The sequence below is a fragment of the Mirounga angustirostris genome, unplaced genomic scaffold (genome assembly GCF_029215605.1).
Source record: "Mirounga angustirostris isolate CCGP_5_RB_7025 unplaced genomic scaffold, mMirAng1.0.hap1 SCAF_3, whole genome shotgun sequence".
In the NCBI taxonomy this organism is placed as follows: domain Eukaryota; kingdom Metazoa; phylum Chordata; class Mammalia; order Carnivora; family Phocidae; genus Mirounga; species Mirounga angustirostris.
The window spans coordinates 115,646,487-115,668,202 of record NW_026991711.1 but is presented as its reverse complement, the minus strand read 5'-3'; the positions used below and the strand labels follow the sequence as shown (position 1 = coordinate 115,668,202).

The 21,716-nt window shown below is 41.4% G+C and overlaps 1 protein-coding gene across 1 annotated transcript in view; it reads right to left on the bottom strand.

The window, feature by feature from the left end:
* Window positions 1-18,394, bottom strand: part of LYPD6B (LY6/PLAUR domain containing 6B) — a 169,146-nt gene extending 150,752 nt beyond the window's left edge. The window contains exon 1 of the mRNA XM_045868901.3: window positions 18,284-18,394. The gene's annotated coding sequence lies outside the window, so the exon portion shown is untranslated. The remainder of the gene's footprint in view (window positions 1-18,283) is intronic.
* Window positions 18,395-21,716: the final 3,322 nt, after the last annotated feature.

The window sequence follows — 21,716 nt, the reverse complement described above, 5'->3', positions numbered from 1 at the left end:
TCTCAGCACTGAATCAAATGACTGCTTGCAATGCTGTGATTCTTCAATTTGCTGGGTTTGTCCCTACACAGTATTTGTATCTGGTCTTAAAATGCTGCTCGCTCCACGTTCTAATTTCATTTTAGAAGCCTGCAAGGAGAGAAGCCAACATTTAATCGTAGGGACTGGAGGGGACTGTACAAAGCGCTTACAAGGCACAAATAGAGTAGTTATTTTCCTATTTCCCTTCTGATTGAATTGGCTGCTGTATCATGTGCATTAAACAGCGTGAACCAGAAAGCAGCTCTGCATCCTTATCTCAGCCCCTCACGTAATCAAAAGAAAAAATGCATTGTAATAAAAAAGAAAAAAGGAAACTAGAACTTCATATTTGTTTAAAAGTTAATTAAGCTTGAAAGGTTTGTGGGGACAATTCATTTTCTTTTGTAGCCTAAGACCATAGGTTTGCATTCCATTTTACCAGTGGAATGATAAAAAGTAACCTGATACTATTTTAATTATAATAATAAATAATAAAGCTAGAATAAAAGGTTTCTTTTTAAATAGTAAAGTAAAATTGGAAGCATATGTACCATGCAATTCTGACTTGACTTATAAAACAAAAACTGTAAACTTTATTAAGGTGTGTGTCTATTTCATTGCTTTTGTTAATACCACTTTCATTCTTTTCTGGAAAGATGACTTCACAGCAAGCATACAGGTAGGAGTTTATATGCATCCTAGTGAATCTCCCGAATTGACCAGATTAAAAAGGACTGTGCTCTTTACAAAGAGAATTCAAAGTACAATGAAACAGAGCAGGAGACCTCCTGCAAGCTTTCTGGGTAACTCGGATGTGGAGCTGGATAATGTCCCCATCCTTCTCAGTTCCAGGTCATAAGACCTACAGAAAGGACAATGCCCAGTAGTCTTCACAGTCAAGCGAAAGCAGGACTCCTAGATGAGTCATACTGAAGATGAGCACCAAGGCTGGTGTTATATTACCAGACGCAACAAATGGAGCCAAGAAGTGGGCCTAATGTGGATTGCCTCCCTAGAGAAAATGTTGTGTGAAGGGAAGTGTGTGTATATGTGTGTGAGATAAAACATTTCAGAAAAAGAAGAGTTGCCGATGAGAGAGAAGAGCAAGTGCTGAATGAGGTACGAGGTTACTCCTATTGAAAAATGTGGAGTTGGATAAAAGGATTTCTAAGCCTCCAGTTCTAAAATTCCTTGATTCTATGGAGTGAAAACTGAATGTTCCATCACCAAACTGAGACCTAAAAATCCCAAGGGGGAAACCCACATCTGTTACCTGTTTCCTTCTGACAGCTTACCCTGCATGGGAACCACTTGCCAGAATATTAAACTCCCTGTTTCCTATCTGTCTCCCCCAAGACTTCTCCATGAGCACCCTGAAGACACCATGCATGTTTAATTCATCTTTGGGATCCCAGCACAGTACCTGAAGCATATAATGTGCAGCCAATATATGGAAAGGCAGGATGGAAAAACTAGCAGGGAAAATTTAAGTTTTATTTTTAAGTAATGAATGCTTATATCCTAGAAAGCATTAATCAAACTCCTTGGCACCTAGATTCACATAAGTAGATTCTTCAATTAAAATACTTTTTTTTTTTTTCCTATTAACTACCAGGCCAAACCTTCAAATGCACAGGAAAAAGGGAATTTTTGTTTGTTCCTTCCCTAGGAGAAACCAATCAGCAATTCCTGCTCCATCACTCAGATTCTTAGAGTATAAAAAAGGTCATCAAAAAATATCATAAATAATATTGGCCACCTTGTTAATCAGGAACTTAACATAGGAACAAGTATGTCTGCTCTCACCACTTCCAGTCAACGTTGTATTGTTGCTTCTAGCCAAGGTAATTAGGCAAGAAAAGGAAATAAAAAGCATCAGTATTGGAAAGAAGTAAAACTACCTCTCTTTGCAGATGACATTATTTTCTCTATAGAAAATCTAAATGAATTCACTAAAACACTATTAGAGCTAGTCACCAAGTTCAGCAAGGTTTCAAGATACATGATCAAAACATGAGAATCGATTGCATTTTTATGCGCTACCAACAAACAACTTAAAAATGATATTAAGACAATTGCACCAGAAAAATTGAAATGCTCAGTAATAAATTTAACAAAAGAAATACAAGGCTTGAACACTGGAAGTTACCAAACATCACTAAAAAAAATTAAAGAAGACCTAAACAACTGGAAAAATATCCCATGTTCATTACTGAAAAACTTAATATTGTTAAAATGGCAATCCTCAAATTAATCTATAGATTTAATGTAATCCCTATCAAATCCCAGCTGGATTTTTGCAGAAATTAACAAACTAATCTTAAAATTCATATGAAAATATAAGGGACCCAGAATAGGCAAAATAATTCTGAACAAGAACAAAGTTGGAAAACTTTTGCTTCCCAATAACAAAACTGCTACAAAGCAACCATAAGGATAGACCTATAGATCAACAGAATATAATTGAGAGTACAGAAGTATACTATGTATTTATGTTCAACTGATTTTTGACAAGCTATGACAATCAATGGAGAAAGAATACTCTTTTCAACAAATGGTGCTGGGACAACTGGATTGCTACATGCAAAAAAATAAATTTGGATCCCTAACTCACACCATATATAAAAATGAACTCAAAATAGATCAAATATCTAAATGGAAGAGCTAAAACTACAAAACTCTTAGAAGAAAATAATAGGTGTAAACCTTTGTAACTTTGGATTAGGCAATGGTTTTTTAGATATGACACCAAAAGCACAAGTGAAAAAAGAAAAAACTAAATAAATAGGATGTTATCAAAATTAAAACTTTTGCATTTCAAAGGATACTCTCAAGGGAATGAAAAGACAATCTATAGAATGAGAAAAAATATTTGCACATCATACATCTGATAAGGGTCTAGTACCCAGTATATATAAAGAATTATTACAACTCTACAACAAAAAGACAAATAATCTGATTTCAAGTTGGCAAAGGATCTGAGTAAACATTTCTCCAAAGAAGATATACAAATGGCCAATAAGCACATGAAAGATCCTCAACATCATAAGTTATTAGGAAAATGTAAACTGGAACCACAAAGACATACCACTTCATACCCACTAAGATGGCCATAAGCATAAAGACAGATAATAAAAGTGTTGGTGAGGATGTGGAGCAATTGGAACCCTCACAACATTGCTGGTAGGAATGCAATGGTACAGCAGCTTTGGAAAGTTTTGGCAGTTCCTCAAAAAATTAAGCAGAATAACCATATGATCCAGCAATCCCACACCTAGGTATATACCTAAGAGACCTGAAAACACATGTCCCCACAAAAACGTGTACATAATTGTTCACAGAAGCATTATTCATAATAGTTCAAAAAAAATGGAAACTTCCCAAACCTCCATGAAAGATGAGTAGATAAACAGAATGTGGCATATCCATACTGTAGAATATTTTTCAACCATAAAAAAGAATGAAGGACTGATTTGTGCTGTAACCTTGAAAACATTATTAACCTTAAAATCTTAAAAACATTATGTTAAGTAAAAGAAGCTAGGCACAAAAGGTCACACACTGAATGATTCCATTTATATGAAATGTCCAGAATAGGCAAATCCATGGAAATAGAAGGTAAATCAAAAGCTGCTGGGGGCCGAGATAAGGAGGCAACGGGGAATGAATGAATGAATAAATAAACTCTTAAAAAAAAAAAAAAGGCTGTTTCTGTTCATTTTGTCCAGATTCATAGTTGCTTCATGGGGTCCTCATAAATCCTCCACACCTGGCCAAAAGCCAGTCATCCTGCATCCTAATACAGATTTTAACAAATAATGATCCTGGTACTGGAGGAGACTGGGGGCAGAGGCACTCTCAAAATTTTAGGTGATAAAATAGATTAGTTCATGTTTTCTGGAGGCAACACAGAAATCTAAATCTAGAGCCCTAAAAATATTATTTAATTATTTTAAGTACTTAATTATGTCGCTTCTAGAAATTCTATTCTAAGGAAATAATTGTGGATCTGCTCAGAGATTTAGCTACAAGAGCGTACATGACAGAGTTGTTTATAATAGCAAAAAGCTGAGTTCAAGCTAAATGTGCAAGATACAGCCTCATGATGAAATATACTAGCCATTAAAAATAATGTTGTACAGGAATATATGATGACATGGAAAATGATTATAAAGGTTAGGCTAAAAAAAGAGTTTTAATACAGTGTGAAAGGTATCATTTCATTTTTGTAAATATATGTATTTACATATATCTATACATATAAAGACATACATGCTTAGAAGAAATGAGAATGGTTCAAACAGTGACTATCTCTGTGTGGTGGGAAAGCATCTGATTGGTGGGGCAATCTATTATTTTCCACATTTTCCATAATGAACATGCATCACCCTGGTAATAAGAAAAAAAACAAAAGTTACTCTTTTATTTTTTTTAAAGATTTTATTTATTTATTTGAGAGAGAGAGAGAGAAATCATGAGAGGGGAGAGGGTCAGAAGGAGAAGCAGACTCCCCGCTGAGCCAGAAGCCTGATGTGGCACTAGATCCCGGGACTCCGGGATCATGACCTGAGCTGAAGGCAGTCGCTTAACCAATTGAGCCACCCAGGCACCCAAAAGTTACTCTTTTTAAAAAGGTGAAATCATGTAATTTAAGACAGGAAACCTCGGCACTTAGAACTTGAAATAAAGTTATCACATAGCTGAGTATTTTTACATTTAGCTCTGGGCTTCCTGGCTGCCAAGGCAAAAAGAGAAATATGAAGAATTATCGAGATCTCTACTAGTTTTATTTCTCAGTTCATCCCAGGAGATAAACTACCATTCCGGCACTGGATTCTAGAAATGCATGATGTACTGCTTCTCGGCAAAATACAAATACCTACCCTGCAGTACAGCATAGCAGGTGCTGACTCACGGACCTCACTTTTGTTCTCTGTTGTTGCTTAAGAACTGTGGTCCCCGCCCCTTTGCTAAATGATAAGTAACACACACATAATGCCTTTCTCATAATATACTTCCATCCCTATTTTTCACTGCACTAAAATAGTTCCCGCATGAATGCTTCCAGTAAGACCCCAATGATGCCGTATCTGGCTTTTCTGCAATATTTTGAGGGTGTCACCATTTCTCTCTGAACAAGGATACTCAGAAGATGGTCTCATAGATGAAGTCGATCTTGAAGTGTGGTAGATGTAGCATACTTTGAGAATGTACATTTCTTTTTTTTTAATTTAATTTATTTATTTGACATAGAGAAAGAGAGAGAGCACAAGCAGGGGGAGCAGCAGGCAGAGGGAGAGGGAGAAGCAGGCTCCCTGCTGAGCAAGGAGCCCGATGTGGGGCTCGATCCCAGGACCCTGGGATCATGACCTGAGCCGAAGGCAGACACTTAACCAACTGAGCCACCCGGGCACCCCAAGAATGTACATTTCTTAATAATGCATCTGCGTAAGAGTCCTCGGAGAACAGAAAGTAGAGAAAAAGTTAGGTCAGTGGCTGTGGACCTAAAACGGACAGAAGTCACAAAGAGGCACTGCTAAAGCTACCAGCCCTGAAACTGCCCCTGGAAAGCTTAACCTTGCTATGGCAAGAAGTAGCTTCCAGAAATACACACAAACTACATCAGTCAGAGTCAGAGCCTCTGAAGGCTGAGATGGGGGCAGGGATGGGGAGCTGTGCCTATTACCTTCTGTGGATGTCGATCCTTGCTATACAAATAATTTAAATTAGATTTTCTTCTATATCTTACCTGTAGTTTCTCTCAGATCCCATGGATCCAAGTCACTCCCGGAGACAGCAGAGATTTTGTAGAGTCTGGGAGACCGCTAAAATAGCTTACTTCTCCCTCCAAATCCCCCCACCCCAAAACACCTTCCACTCCATGTGTCCGATGCTTCGAGGCCCGAATCAAGTCTTTCCTGACCACCCGTGTGGCCTTCCTTTCCTCCGTGACCTCTAGGAGCGCTTACCCACCACAGTACTCGCTGACACCCACCTTGCATGCCGTGTGTCCCCACTCAGGCTGTAAGCTGTGAAATATTAGACATCTCCCGGAGCACCTGCCACAGTGTCTTATGCGTGACTCCTAAGGTGACAAGTTCATCTAAATTACCCAGTTTGTCTGTTTCCCAAAGTAAATACATGGCTCTCAAGCCCTGTGGTGGTCAGCGGATAAGGCCGATAGTACGACTGTCAGCGAAGCGGTAATGCTAAAAGGCCAAAGTTTCTTGACTCGGAATATAGTTTTCTAAATTTATTTCAACAAACTGATTTTGTTGGTCTGATCACCATGGACAGGAAGAATGAAATATTCTTCTTGGCATCTAAGGAGTTCACAGTCTTTCAGAAAATAAAGATGCACGTATAACTATTTAGGATAATGCGTTATTAATATGGAAAAAGTGGGAGGACGTATAACAATTACAAAGCCATCACAATGTTCCTCCAACAATGGATCGTGGATCACCACAACAGAAACTAATGATGTATTGTATGGTGACTAACATAACATAATAAAGTTAAATGAAATTTTTAAAAAAAACAATGTTCTTCAAGAGACGGCTGCAATTTACATCCCCCTGAATTTGGGCCTCATGACTAGAAATGGTGTCTGGAAAAAGACAAGGAACTCTCTCTTCCTCTACTCTGAACAGATCTGCCCCCCTGAGGAGCCCTGGTCTCTGAACTCAGCCACTGATTCGCAGAAGACACCGCACAGTGCAGCCCAGCTAGTGCGGGACGCTGGCCAGAGCCGGGGGGAAGCTGAAACACAGCCAAGGGAAGCAGCTTCACAACAGGCAGAGCAAAGCTGAGGTACCAAAGCGCTGTCCTGAAACCTCTGGACTAAGAGCTTGTCTAGTGAAAGATGGGCTGCAGAAGCATCTTCCAGACTGCAAAAAAACAACCCACTGGTGGACCATGAAATCAATTCAGAGGTACAAGACTTACAGTAAATGCTGTTCCATAAAATGCCTGTCGTGAGTATGAGTGTGTGCGTGTGTGTGTACATGTGAACACGCACTGGGTCATGCAAACCAATTTTTTCACAACAGTCTGCAAGGCTGTGCATCAGGTATATTATTTGGGAGATTATAGAAGGATTTATTTCAACTGGATAGAAGGAAAACACCTCTAACAAGGAAAACTATCTCACACTGAGGTTTACTGTTTGGAATGGCAGAGGGTTTCCAGCCCCTATGACTTCAAGCAGCGCCAAAGCCATAGACTGCCATGGAGGATATTCATTTTAGTAGAAAGTTAAATGAGAAGAACTCTGTTTCCTCCCTATCCTATGAAGACCATCAGTCTAGATCACAGGCAATTAACTATCACTGAAGGCACAGTTAGGAGAAAAGAATTCGATGGCGTCACAAGGGCAAATGTCTACACCCTGAAGTTCTGTTTGGTTGTTTATGCTGGAAGAGCACCTCTGTGAAAGGAAAAGTTGTAATGGATACTTAGACTAGGCTTCTCAGCCTAGATGTACATCAGAATTACCTGGGGAGCATTTAAAAGATACCCATGCTTGGATCCCAGGATATATCAATTAAAACACTGGGGCCCAATATTTGTTTTTTTGTTTAATGTTCTTCAGGCCAGAGTTGAGAACCACTGAGTTGTAGGGATAAAATATATAAATGAAACTTTATAAAGCACAGAGGGATGGGAAGCAGCCCCCAGGATTTACATGAAGATCATAAAAAGTGTTAGAAAACATCATATCAAGGCTTTTAATTTCTGCTCAGGGTGTAGAGAGCTGAAGAGAGCATCACTCCCATGCTCACAACAAATAAAAAGCCAGATAAATGGCAAGTGTAGAGCTTTCTTGACTCTACTGGAAAGCTGAGGTCACATGGAAACAAACTAGCCCTAAATCTAAGGAGAACCAGATACCTACAGGAAGAGAGAAGACAAGCACTTGTTTACCTGAGGTGGATGTACCTGGACACTGGCTAACAGGCATCAATTAACAAAAGACAACAGAATACTGCTGGGAAAGTTGACAGAGCATGGAGCCAGACCACTCTGAGGCACAGTGCAAAAGGAAGACCTAAGGCTGACACTGAGACAGACAGTAGGAAAAGCCCTCTGGCCAACCAGCCCCAACTCCAAACTCAAAGTATCACAAGAGGAATTTGAAGTGTGTGGTGCACTGAGAATAACCATACCAACAACAAACCTCAAATCCAGTTCAAATCCTGATAAGAGGGATCAATTGCCCACACTAAAGGTCTAGCAAAAATAGAAAGGCACTCCCATTTCCAGACATAAAAACTATTTATCTCCATCTCTCATGTCCTACACAAGGTGTCCAGTTCTCAACAAAACATACAGAGCACACAAGAAGCAAGAAAGAAACCACACTGCCAAGAGAGGGCAATGAATGAACCAAACTCAGATATAAACAGATGTTGAAACAATCAGACACTAAATTTTATTTTTTTTTTAAAGATTTTATTTATTTATTCGACAGATAGAGAGAGAGCACAAGTAGGCAGAGTGGCAGGCAGAAGGAGAGGGAGAAGCAGGCTCTCTGCTGAGCAGTGAACCAGACATGGGGCTCCATCCCAGGACCCCAGGATCATGACCTGAGCCGAAGACAGCCGCTTAACCGACTGAGCCACCCAGGCGTCCCTGGACACTACATTTTAAACAACTTTAATTAATTGTAAAAGACCCTAACAGAAAGAGTGGACAACACAGAAGATTAAATGTCTCCTTTTACCAGAAAGATAGGAACTGTAAGAGAGAATAAAATGAAAAAACTTTAAAGGCTAAACACAGTAACAGAAATGAAGATGGCTTTCAATATTCTTGAGCAGATTTGACACAGCCAAGGAAACAATCAGTGAACTAGAAAATAGGTCAACAGAATTACCCACACTAAAGCAAGAAGCAACAAAAAGAAGAATGAAACAAAATGAAGTGTTCAATAGCTGTGGAACAAATCAAAATTTCTAACCCTAGGTGTGATCAAATTTCAGAAGGAGAAAAGAAAATGGAAGAGAAGAAATATTTGAAGAAATAATGTTGAGAATTTTCTAAAATTAATGACAGACACCAAACCACAGATCCAAGAAGCTCAAGAACACCAAGCAGGATGAATACCAAGAATGTGCATACATGTGCACATGTGTGCACACACACACACACTCACCCAGAGGTGTAACATATTAAAACAGATGAAACCAAAGACAAAAAGAATATTGAATACAGTGGTAGAAAAATAAAACATTAAATATAAAAGAAAAAAGATAAGGATTATAGAAGACATCTTGTCAGTAGCATGCAAGTAAGAAGTCAATGAAGCAATATCTTTAAGGTGCTGAAAGAAAAAATAAACTGTCAACCCAAAATTCTAGACCCAGTGAAAATATCTTTCAAAAACAAAGGAGGAAAAAGGACTGACACAGACAAAAACTGAGAGAATTCATGACCAGGACACCTACACTATGAGAAATGCTAAATGAAGTTTTTCAGGCAGAAGGAATATAATATCAGAAACTTGGATCTACACAAAGACATGAAGAGTGCTGGAAATGGAATAAATGAAAGTCAAAAACAATTTGTCTTTTTCTTCTTTTTAATTGCCATAAAAGATAACTGAATGTCTAAAGCAGGAGTCAGCAAACTATGGTTTACAAGCCAAATCCAGCCCATAGTCTCTTTTAGTATGACCTTTGAGCTAAGAATCATTTTTATATTCTTTAAGTATTGTTTAAGAAAAGATGAAAATACGCAGCAGAGACCAAATGTGGCCTCAAAGCCAAAAATATTCACTTTTTGATCCTTTAGAGAAAAAGTTTGTTAACCCCTGGTCTAAAGCAAAAATAACAGCAATGTTGTGTTTACAACATATGTAAAAGGAAAATGATGATAACAATAAGTACAAAGGATAGAAGAGAAAGATTGGAAATATACTACTGTTGAAGTCCTTACACTACATGGGAAACAGTATAATATTATTTGAAAGTAGATTCCGATCAATTAAAGGTATATATGTATATATATTTGTGTATATATATATATTTGTATATATTTATATATATACACACACACTCTAGCGTAATCACTTAAAAATGTAAAAGAAGCATAAATAAGAAGTCCATAGTGGAGATAAAAGGGAATCATAAAAGGAACTCAATAGGAAAAAGAAAGAATAACAGCTAGCAAAATGGTAGATTTTGATTAAGTTTAATAGCATAGTAAATGGTCTAACACACCAATTAAAAGATAGATATTGTCAGATAGTTTAAAAAAGCAAGACTCTAAGGTCTACAAGAAACCTGCTTTAAATATACAGACATAGACAGGCTAAAAGTAAAAGATATAGGAAACAAACACTAACCAAAAGAAAGCTGGAGTAACTATATTATTAACACCCAAAGCAGTAGAACCCAGAACAAGGAATACTAACAAGGATAAAGAGAAATAGTATATAATAATAAAAGGATCAGTTCTCCAAGAGGACATAACAATCCTGAATGTGTATGCACCTAAGAACAGATGACCAAAATACATGAAGCAAAAAGTGATAGAACAAAAAGGAGAAATAGAAAAATCCACAACTTTAGTTGGAGACTCCAACATGCCTCTCTGTTACTGATAAAACAAGTGGACAGAAAATGAGGACACAGAAAACCTAACATTTCTAGAACATTCTACCCAACAATAGCAGAATACACATCCTTTTCAAGTACACATTGAACATTCAACAAGACAGAGCATATTCTGGGCCATAAAACAAAGGTGAACAAATTTAAAAGAACAGAAATCATGCAAATTATACTGTGAGACAATAGTAGAATTAAATTCGAAATCAGTACAGTAAGACTTTAAAAATCAAATGACACACATTCAAATAACACGTGGATTAAGAGGAACTCTCAAGGTATAGTCTTAAATATTTCAATTTTAAATAAATGAAAATGAAAATACACATAACAAAATTGTGGAATGTAGCTAAAGCAGTGGTTAGAGGGAAATGTATAACACTAAATGCTTATATTAAAACAGAAGAAAAATCTCAGATCAGTAATATGCACTATCCCTTAAGAAAACAAAAAAATAAACCCAAAGCAAGGAGAAGGAAGAAATAAAGAAAAGAGCAGAAAGCAATAAAATTGAAAACAGAAAAACAGACAAAATTAATGAAACCAAAATCTGGACCTTTGTAAAGATCAATAAAATTAATAATTTTCTAGACAGAATAAGAAAAAAATTGAAGACACAAATTACCAGTATCAGGTATAAAAGGAGAAAATCACTATAGATTCCACGGACATTAAGTGGATGATATGAGGACACCACAAACAATTCTACCTCCATATTTTGACAACTAAGGTGAAGTAGAACAATTCCTTAAAAAACATAAACTACCCTAACTTATCAAGAAATAGGCAACCTGAAGTGTACCTATACCTATTAAATTTGTAGTTAAAAACTTTCTATCAAAGAAAACTCTAGACCCATATGGTTTCATTAATGAATTCTACCAAACACTAAAGAAAGAAATAATACCAATCCTGCACAGCCTCTTCCAAAAATACATCACAACCAAGTGAAGTTATCCCAGGAATACCAGGCTGGTTCAATGTGTGAAAATCAATCAGTATAATTCACCATATTAAATATAAAGAAAAAAATCACATGATCCTGTCAATAGATGGAGAAAAGTCATTCAACAAAATTCAAAATCCATCCATAATAAAAACTCTAAGTAAACTCAGAATACAACGGAAATTCATTAACCTCATAGAGCATCTAGCCTCAGTTAACATCATATTTAATAGTGAAAAATTAATTATTTCTCCCCCATGACAAGAAACAAGGCCAGAATGTTCTCTCTCACCACTCCTATTCAACATTGTACTGGAGTTCCTACCCAGTGCAATAAGGCAAAAAATAAATAAGTAAAAGGTATCCAGATTGGGAAGGAAGAAATAACACTGTCTTTATTCACAGATGACATGATTGACTGTGTAGAAAATCCCAAAGGATCTACAAATAATCTCCCTAGAATAAGTGACTTTAGCAAGGTAACCGGATATAATGTCAATATATAAAAACCAATTACAGGGATGCCTGCGTGGCTCAGTCAGTTGAGTGTCCAATTCTTAATTTCAGCTCAGGTCATGACCTCAGGGTTGTGGGACGGAGCCTCAGTAGGGAGTCTGCTTGAGATTCTCTCTCTCCCTCTCCCTCTGCCCGCCCCCATTCGCTCTTTCTCACTCTCTCTCTCTTTCAAATAAATAATCTTTTTAAAAAAATTACATTTCTATATACTAGCAACAACAGCAACCCCCAAAATTAGATACTTAAGTATAAATCTAACAAAACACACAAGATCTGTATCCTAAAAACTACAGAACAGTAATAGAGAGATAAGATATGTCATCTTCATGGACTGAAAGACTCAATATTGTAAAGATGTTAATTCTTCTTAAATTAACGTATAGATTCAAAGCAATCCCATTCAAAGTCCTGGCAGGATTTTTTGTAGATATTGACAAGTTGATTCTACAATTTATATGGAAAGGCAAAGGAACTAAAAGAGCCACACCAATTCTGGATAAAAATAAAGCTGGAGGACTTACACAATCTGCTTTCCAAACTTATTATAAAGTCACAGTAATCAAGACAGAGGTGGTGTTGGCACAAAATAGGCATAGAGATCAATGGAATAAAACTGAGAGTCTGGAAATAAACACATTTATGACCAACTGATATTCAACAAAAATGCCAAGACAACTCAATAGGGAAACATAGTCCCTTCAATAAATGATGCTTGAACAACTGGACTTACATATACAAAAAAAAAAAAAAAAAAAAAATTCCCTGACTCATGCGGCGCCTGGGTGGCTCAGTCGGTTAAGCGTCTGCCTTCGGCTCAGGTCATGATCCCAGGGTCCTGGGATCAAGCCCCGCATCGGGCTCCCTGCTCCGCGGGAAGCCTGCTTCTCCCTCTCCCACTCCCCCTGCTTGTGTTCCCTCTCTCGCTGTGTCTCTCTCTGTCAAATAAATAAATAAAATTTAAAAAAAAAAAAATTCCTTGACTCATACCTTATACCTCATACAAAAATTAACCCAAAATGGATCACAGACCTAAGTGTAAAACATAAAATCATGAAAGTTCTAGAAGAAAGCATAAAAAATTTTCAAACTATTTGGTTAGGCAAAGAATTCTTAGATATGACAACAAAAGTTTGATTCACAATAAAAATTGATAAACTGGTTTATCAAAGTTAAAAACTTTAGCCCTGAGAAAGACACTGTTAAGAGAATAAAAATATAAGGCACAGCCTGGGAAAAATTACTTGCAAAACACATTTCTGAGATTCCAGATTATGTAAAGAACTCTCAAAACTCAACAATAAGAAAACAAACAACCCAATAAAAATAGGCAATCAAAATTACCACTGCATAACTTTTAAAAGCTATAAATTTTTATTTGAATTTGTATATTTTTTTCCAGTCTATTCTGGGTCACAATGTAACTTCTCGCCGATTTGTTTTGTTCCATATCATTTGACCCCAGAATTAGGTTTTGATCTCTGTTAACCTTTGATGCACCTTATATTGACCTAAAAAAAAAGAAAATATTAGTTTTCATTGAACTCAAGGGATAAATTTCATATAAGTCCTTACTAAAGAGACTAATTTTCCTATCAAATAAAATTGGCTCTTTAAACACACACAAAAAAAGTTACAACTTTCGGGGCACCTGGGTGGCTCAGCTGGTTAAGCGACTGCCTTCGGCTCAGGTCATGATCCTGGAGTCCCTGGATCGAGTCCCACATCGGGCTCCCTGCTCAGCAGAGAGTCTGCTTCTCCCTCTGACCCTAACCCCTCTCATGTGCTCTCTCATTCTCTCTCTCTCAAATAAATAAATAAAATCATAAAAAAAAAAGTTACAACTTTCTAAGGTATAAAAATTTATTTTCTCACCTTTTAAGAAATGAGCCCTGAACATGAATCACATTTTTAATCACCATACTTCCTCCTTCTTCCTGATACCAAAACTAAACAATTCTGGAACCCAATGATGAAAGAAATGACTCTTATTTTCCCTTTGCTCATGTTTCTTTACTTATTTCTCACCACCTGGTATCACGCTTTGTAAGTCATTGTAAATCAAGTTTGGGAACAATGTGAAGTATAACAAAGAAACAAAGAGATTCTGCATGAAAGAAATCTTTTAAAATCAAGTTATTCAATATGTAACCCTCTTCTTCCAAGTGAATGTTTTTTTCCCCCAATATCATGCCTGCTCAGGCCATACTTCTCTGCTGGAAACCAGAGAAAGAAAAAACCTTGAAGATTTCCAGCACTATGCCCAGCTGGTTTCCAACTATTGCACTCTTTTCTTACCCTATTTTAGTTTTTAGTCTTTTTTTGTAAATTTGCGTACATTTGACACACAATGTAACGTTAGTTTCAGATACACAACATACTGATTCAACAAGTCCATATGTTACACCACGCTCACCACAAACATAGCTGCTGTCACCACACAACGCTGTTACAATACCATTGACTCTAGTCCCTGTGTTGTATGTTTCATCCCCGTGACTTATTCATTCCATCACTGAAAGCCTGTACCTTCCACTCCTCTTCACCCATTCTGCCCACCCTTCCACCACCCTCCCCTCTGACAATAACTTTTTTCTCTTACAGTACTTCTCATCACTTGAAATATGAGACAAAACATAAATAAATAGGTCTTCTTCCAGTAGATTGTAAGTGCCATGAGCAGAGAGATTTGTCTTTCTTGTGTACTCTTTTATCCTCAGCACCCAGAACAGGATCTGGCACACAGCAGATGCTCAGTATTTGTGAATCAATGACTGCCCAAGGCATCTCTCCCTACCCATTCCTTCATGTTATCCAATGATCCCGGCCATCCCATAGCACCACTGCTGATGGAAACAAAATATGCTGCCCTCCACTCCCTCCTTTCTTTCAGGATTAGTGACCAAGACTTTCTGCCAACTTCTGTGCTAACGAGATATTAAGGATGCATCCCTTTTTGCCCAATCTAACTCCGAATGTCCACCAATGCCTGCCATATCAAATGGAAACAAAAAGCAGCACTCCATACTTCAAATGAAAACAGGCTAAATGCTTTGAAAGCAATAGGCAGTAGAGGCTGGTTTCCTACTAAAACAACTATAGAGTATCCACCTACTGGATTTACTGTCAGGAGAACTGTTTTCTTGCCCAGGATCCACCACTAACTGCATCTTCACCAAGTCCCAGCCTGTTAGTTTGAAGACAGGTTAACAATACTGAAACGCAGCCATGATTTAGAACAAGAAAGTGTCCTCAACAGAGGGCATGGGAGAAGGTGAAGGGGAGGTGCTGGGGGGTGGGACGCAGAGCAGAACCAGCTGTGAGGCTTTTTCAAACTATACATGCCCCCCCCCCCCCGCCAACTCCTCCACCCTAACCCACCCCTACAGAATCATCACGATAAGGTAAGCCACTGTTGCTGTTACCAACAGGAGTATGAAAAGCTCAGAAAAACGTTTCCAGATTTTAAATGTAAGTTCTTTGAGGACTGGCACCATGATTTATGCTTCTTAGTGAGAGCCAGCATGGTATCTAATATAGGGTACTCTATGTTAGAGGCTCTACCTTTGTCTCCAGCCTCGCTCCTCTCTCCCCTCAGCCGCACCCTGTACTCTATTGTACTCAACTTCTCCTGATTGCCCATACAGACCAGGCCTTTCATCATCCGTCACTGCCTGTGGGCAAAACCACTGACTGCCTGCCTACCTAACAGCCTGATAGGCCATCTCACTTCCTTCCTTGATAACAGGACTCCAGCTTTGTTCAGATACGGGGCATCCATGTGCTCAGGGAAGCTGAGCCCCTTTCTCAGCTCCAGAAGACTGTGTGGATAAAACAATCATAGCCCACTTTCTTCTCCTTTACCAGTGACTGATTTAGGGTGGGCATGTGACCATTCTGGCCAATGACCTAGGGAACTTCTGGGAAATTCTGTCCTTTGTTATCTAGACAAACAGCATCCATCCCTTCTGTTTTGGGTGTTATCACCCGGCAGCCATGATGGAGCTGCAGTCATCCTGTGGCAGAGCGAATCCAAAAGAGGGCTGTGACCACTGTGAACCACCTACCTGCAAGGACTTCTGAAGTGAGAGAGTCAAGGGACCTAAATCACGTTACCTAGAAGAGCAAGCACTGATCCCCCACCACAACGGCCTGGGAAGCCCCTCAGGCTTTTTTCTCCTAGAGCAGCCCTACCGTCTCCAATTTAGAGCTCAACTACAGTCTCCTGGAGAAGCCTTCCCTATGTCCCCAGAGAGTTAAACATTCCCAGGCACTGTTATCTGCACATCTGCCTTTCCCACCAGACAGTGAGCTTCTCCAAAGCAATCATTTTCACCCTTGGCAGAGGTGGTCTCAGTTTGGGCTTAGCATAAGTGACTCCATTTTGGTCCTATTGAATGAATGATCAAGAAAATAATGAATGAAAGGATGAACACGTAGGATGCTCTCCATGCCTTGGATAAAGACTTGATGACTGACAGACTGAATATGGCACCCAGGCTGTCTACACTCTACTACGGACTTCGTTTAGGTGGTGGTGAGCAAAGGCAGAGATAGTGCAATGGACATGTACTATTTTTATCTGTGCAGAAGCAGACTTCTCACTGGGAACTGCCCCTCCCCAGTCTCCAGCAGCTGAACTGGACCTGAACCAATCCCCCAGGCACTGGTGGCACCTGGGTAAAGTTTTCACTCCTATCGTGGAAACCCACTGCCTATCCACTTAAATGGCTTGGCCCAGCTTTGGTCTAGCATATCATTAAGTTTTGCTATGAGGATGAAGGAGCTGGAAGAAGAGAGAGACTCTTCCCCTCCCTCCACTCCCTCTCTCTGAAGGAGGAGATAAACCTGAAGGCGCCAGTGCTATTTATCACTTCATACTAAAAACCAGTCAACACAGAAGGTGAAAAGAGCCAAGATATGTGTGAGAGAGAATGAGCCCTGCAACCTCATATGAGCCCCTGGATGGAGCTATGCCTGAAGCTAAAACCCTCAGTCTTTTTCATTTATGTGACCCAATTTCTATATTGCATCAATTTTCAAGTGACCAACACCCAACTCAAAAGAATTCTGACACAGTCGATAATGATGAAAGCAGGCTGATAATACCCTTCCGTCTGCAGGGTCTGTCCTGATACCTCTCAATCTTCTGCCTCTAGGATGGTATCAGGAAGTAAAAAAGCCTGAAAGCAATCTAGCAGTGAGCAAGTCAGAGTGACTAAAGAAAAAAAGATGCCACCCCCAAAACACTCACACACACACCTCACCACCCCTAATTTTCCCCCTAAAGGAGGGTAATCTGAGCCTCCTGGATCTCCCTTCTGTTCAGAAATGTGTGGAGACCTCTGGGAGGCATAAAGTGTTACATTATCACGTAGGGAAAAAATGGAGAGAACTTTCACCACACTTTGTGCTATGCACTTTATGAACATCGTATAACTTAAGGCTATTTTAATGACTATAATACCCATTTTGCCTTTGAGGAAACTGAGCATCAGCGAAGTTAAGTAAGTTGCTCAAGGTCACACAGCTAATAACTAGAATTTAAACAGCACTCTAGACCTTTTTCCCCTTTCTCCCTCCGATCGCTGGGTCCTGGGAGATGGAGGCACCCCTCCACCTCCACCCTCATGCCCACAACGCCCCAGGGCACACAGACCTGCAGTCTTCCAACCTCAGGCCCCCGGAGTCAGAGCAGCCGAGCGTACTCAGCTCTTCGGAAGCCCCAGGGAACTAACTAAGCCTTACGCATGGGTCGTTTATTCACCACCACCACCAAAAAGTAAAGAGCCGGGCAGAGCAGCGGCAGGTACGTGGGCCCTTGTGCGGCGCCGCAGAGGGAGAGGCGGGAGCTCCTCTCGGCTCCTCCACGGCCCGAACCCCCGCCCCAGCTCCGCGCTCTCCCCGGCAGCCCTGTCCCCAGCCTCCGCTCTCCCCTCCCAGCACCACGCAAACGGTGCTTGGCGGCGCCCTGGCCGCACAGGAAACCCTGCGCGACCCCCGCCCCCGCCCCGTCCAGATGTGCCCAGCTGTTCGCCTCCGGGCGGCTTCGGGACCCCCGCCCCTCCACCGCACCGCGGCCCTCCACGGCCCGCCGCGGCCGCGCGGTCCCGCAGGTCCCTCGGGGTCCTCCGGCCCCGGCCGACCACCGCCCCCAGCTGCCCCCCCCCCCCCCCCCCCCCCCGCTCACCTGCGGCGCCCGCGCCCGCCGGGCCCCTCGGCGTCCCAGCCCGGCTCCGACCTCGGCTCCGAGCGCTCCTGCCGGGGGCCGGCGTTGGCTGCGGCCGCGCGGGGCGGGGCGGGGCGCGGCTCCTCCCCGCCTGAGCCACCTGGGGCGCCCGCGAGGGGACCCGGCCGGGACAGGTGGGCCCCGCCCGGGAGCGAGCCGCTGGGGCTCAGGCTCCTCGGGGGACCTCAGGGATCCTCCGCCTGTTGAAGGGAGGCCCGGGCGGGAAACGGAACACAGAGCGTGAGCCTGACCGGACCAAGCGACCAAGCCAGTGCGACGAGTGGAAGCCAACCCCTTTGTGGGATATACAAACCGAGAACCCAGAACTGAGACCGTCGGGGTGAAAATGCTTGGGCCAAGGGCACAGGTGAGTTAGTTCAGAAACTGGAAGAACTCAGGCCTTTTCCGACCATCCCACACTAAGCCACCCGCACGTCACCCACGGTGGGCTCAGATGACCCCAACCCTTCTGTAAAATAACATTAAGCTATAAATAAGATCATTTCAGGTAATGATATCCTCCCCCCAAGAGGGGAGGAACCTCCTCTGTCCACCGTTAAATAACCAGAGCCGTGAACAAATCCAGGACAGTGCATGAGTTCAGTTAATACTTGGTGCACAAATGAGGTGTGGCCCGGTCTTTTGAGTCCAGCCTTCTGCTGGTCCCTACAGACCAGAATTGTCCCAGCATCTCTCCTACTTTATTAGTGAGAACCCAGAGTCAAGAAGCCAGGCTTCCAAGCCACCCATCCTCTCTGTACTGCTTACTTCCCCTCCCAGTGCCTGCCAGGCAGCTGGCTTGTGGGAGGTCTGCACCCCTGGGCATCTTTGTAAGCTGTCGAGCAAATCTTTAACTTCTGAAGATGTCCCAGGCCTGGGTACTCAGAAATATAATGCTGTCCTGCCAGCCTTGCACTTGTGGAAACAGCCCAGAGTTTGTAAGACTGACCCAGGATCCCACAGCCAGTAGCAGAGTGAAGACTCGGGCACTGGTGGTGATGGTGGGTCCTGTAGCCAGGAAGCCTTGAGTGGGGATAGAACTTCTACAGAAACGGGGCTTGTGTTTGGTCCTCTGCTGAGATCTCTTATCAGTGGTCTTTCCAGGCCTCTCAAGGGCAAGTGTGATTTGAGCCACTCACACTTACTGAGGACTTAACAGTTTCAAAAAAAAGGTGTGGGGTACCTGGTTTGCTCAGTCAGTAGAACATACGACCCTTGATCTTGGGGTTGTGAGTTTGAGCTCCAGGTTCGGTATAGAGGTTATGTTAAGTCAGTCAATCAATCAATCAATCAAATCCATTTAAACAAAAAGAAAAGATGTGTCAAAATAGGACACAAAGAGTTCCATTGAGCAAATGAATAGCCTTAACACACACATACACACACACCCAATGATGTGTGATGCTGCTAGTCACATGTTAATCTCAAGACTCATTAAAGAAATCCATTATAAGCGCACTATGGGAAACACTGTACAACTTTAAAATTGTATGGAGAACATTCCTACTTAGAACTATTTCGGTACACTTCTATGACTGTCTGTTAAACCTCAAAGCCATAATTAGAGGCTGTCTGTTGAGGTCAGGGCCAAGTGGTCTGCTCCACCCCTACCCCTAACAATAGGCTCAACATTATTGGGGACTGGACCCCCCCATCCTGCTTCCTCAGTGAGTCTGGCACAGATGGATGTTTAAGAGGTGATATGGCCTGGCTAGTTGCTTCACACTGGGCAAGGCCAGCCTGTTAAAAAGTTACAGAGAATGCTCCACCTAGGTGTGCCCTCATCCAGCTGTACTCCCTATGTGGTAGGTGAGGAGGCTGGTGTCCCAGGGTGGGGCTAGGAAGGGTCCTGCCATTGGGACAGCCACTTGCACCAGCACATGGGACTGAGCTTGGGAGCCCCTCCAGTTCTCACCCACACAAAGTGGGCCTGGCCCTTGTGTATTGGTTTCACTCAGTGGAGCATGTGATCCCCTGTGATTTAGGATCCTCCCACTATGTGTGTGATCTTGGCTGGGCCAGTCTGGTAAGGGATATCACACAAACTGGCCTGGGAATCATCATCAGGAAGGCACAAGTCCTGCCCTGGCATTCATTCATTCTCTCTCTAGCTCTCTCTCTCCCCTTCCCTCCTCCCCCCCCCCCCCCCACACTCAGGGCTTGCTGAGTAGCCCCGGGGCAAGTTCCCTAATTGCCTAGTTGTGCATTTCTCCCACTTAGAAAACCTGCAAGCATGAAATCAGACAAGATCTCTGCTGGAAGTTCTTTGCTTGAAAGGGGAATCTGAAATATGAAGGTCTGATACCATTGTGAGGTTAAGTGAAATAATGCATATGAAGTGCTTGAGCACAGCGCCAATGACCATGCATGTTTCTATTCTCTGCCAGTCCCTAGGAAAAATGATACTTGAACTAGGAAATCTTCAGTTTCTTCTCTATCTCTAGTTCTCTGATTGTATAGTGAAAGAAAAAGTATCCAAAGAATAGCTAAAAAATTTCTGAGCCTTGGGATATTATTTACCTTTTCTTCCCTACCTTTACAGAGAACTCATTGTGCTCCCTTAATACTGTACCTCATTTTCTGAGCACATTTTTCAATAAAACAGTACATATAAAGTGTCTAGGACAGTTCTAGTACATAGTAACTGCTCAGTTAATTATAACCAATACAGGAGAGATGTAGGAAAGTGGCCAGCAGTAGAAAGAGCCATCAATTCAGGTAGACAAATCTGATAATCACTTTATGAGGTTACCCAGAATTTTAAGTTCACTGGCTTTTTATCAGATGGGCTTGGGTTCAAATCCAGCCACCACCTAACAAGGTCTGTTAATCTCTCTATGCCCCAGTTTACTCATCTATAAAATGAAGATAGTACTAGTGTATCATAGGAGCTGGGAGGCATACATAGAACAACCTTCAGGGAGTTGCTGCTTTATCCCAGGCATGGTTCTAAGTGCTTAGCCTCTCTTCTGAGAGCTGACTTCAGGGTACGATTTCTTAACCAAGGTCCACAGACCCCAGAACTGGATTCGGTATTCTGTGTCTACATACATTTTTCTTAAAGAGAGCATCCACAGCTGTCCTTAAATTTGCAAAGAGGTCTGGGTCTCAAAACTGGTTAGGAATCACTGCCTTCGAGACTTAGCCAAGAGTCGTGCAGCTGGAAGACTTGCCAGAGATGGTGCAGGCCACCATTCCCAGACATCCTGGAGGAGGAGGATCACCAGTGATGCCTGCTCAAGATGCAGGTCACCGCTCCTGAGAATTCTGAGTCAGGAGAGCAGAGTGGTTTTGACTAAGAGAGCTACTCACCTACAGGCAAGCCCAGAAAACTGATCTCATCTAACTTCTCATTTCTCAGGTGCAGAAATAAGCCCGGGGACCCTTTCAGTCT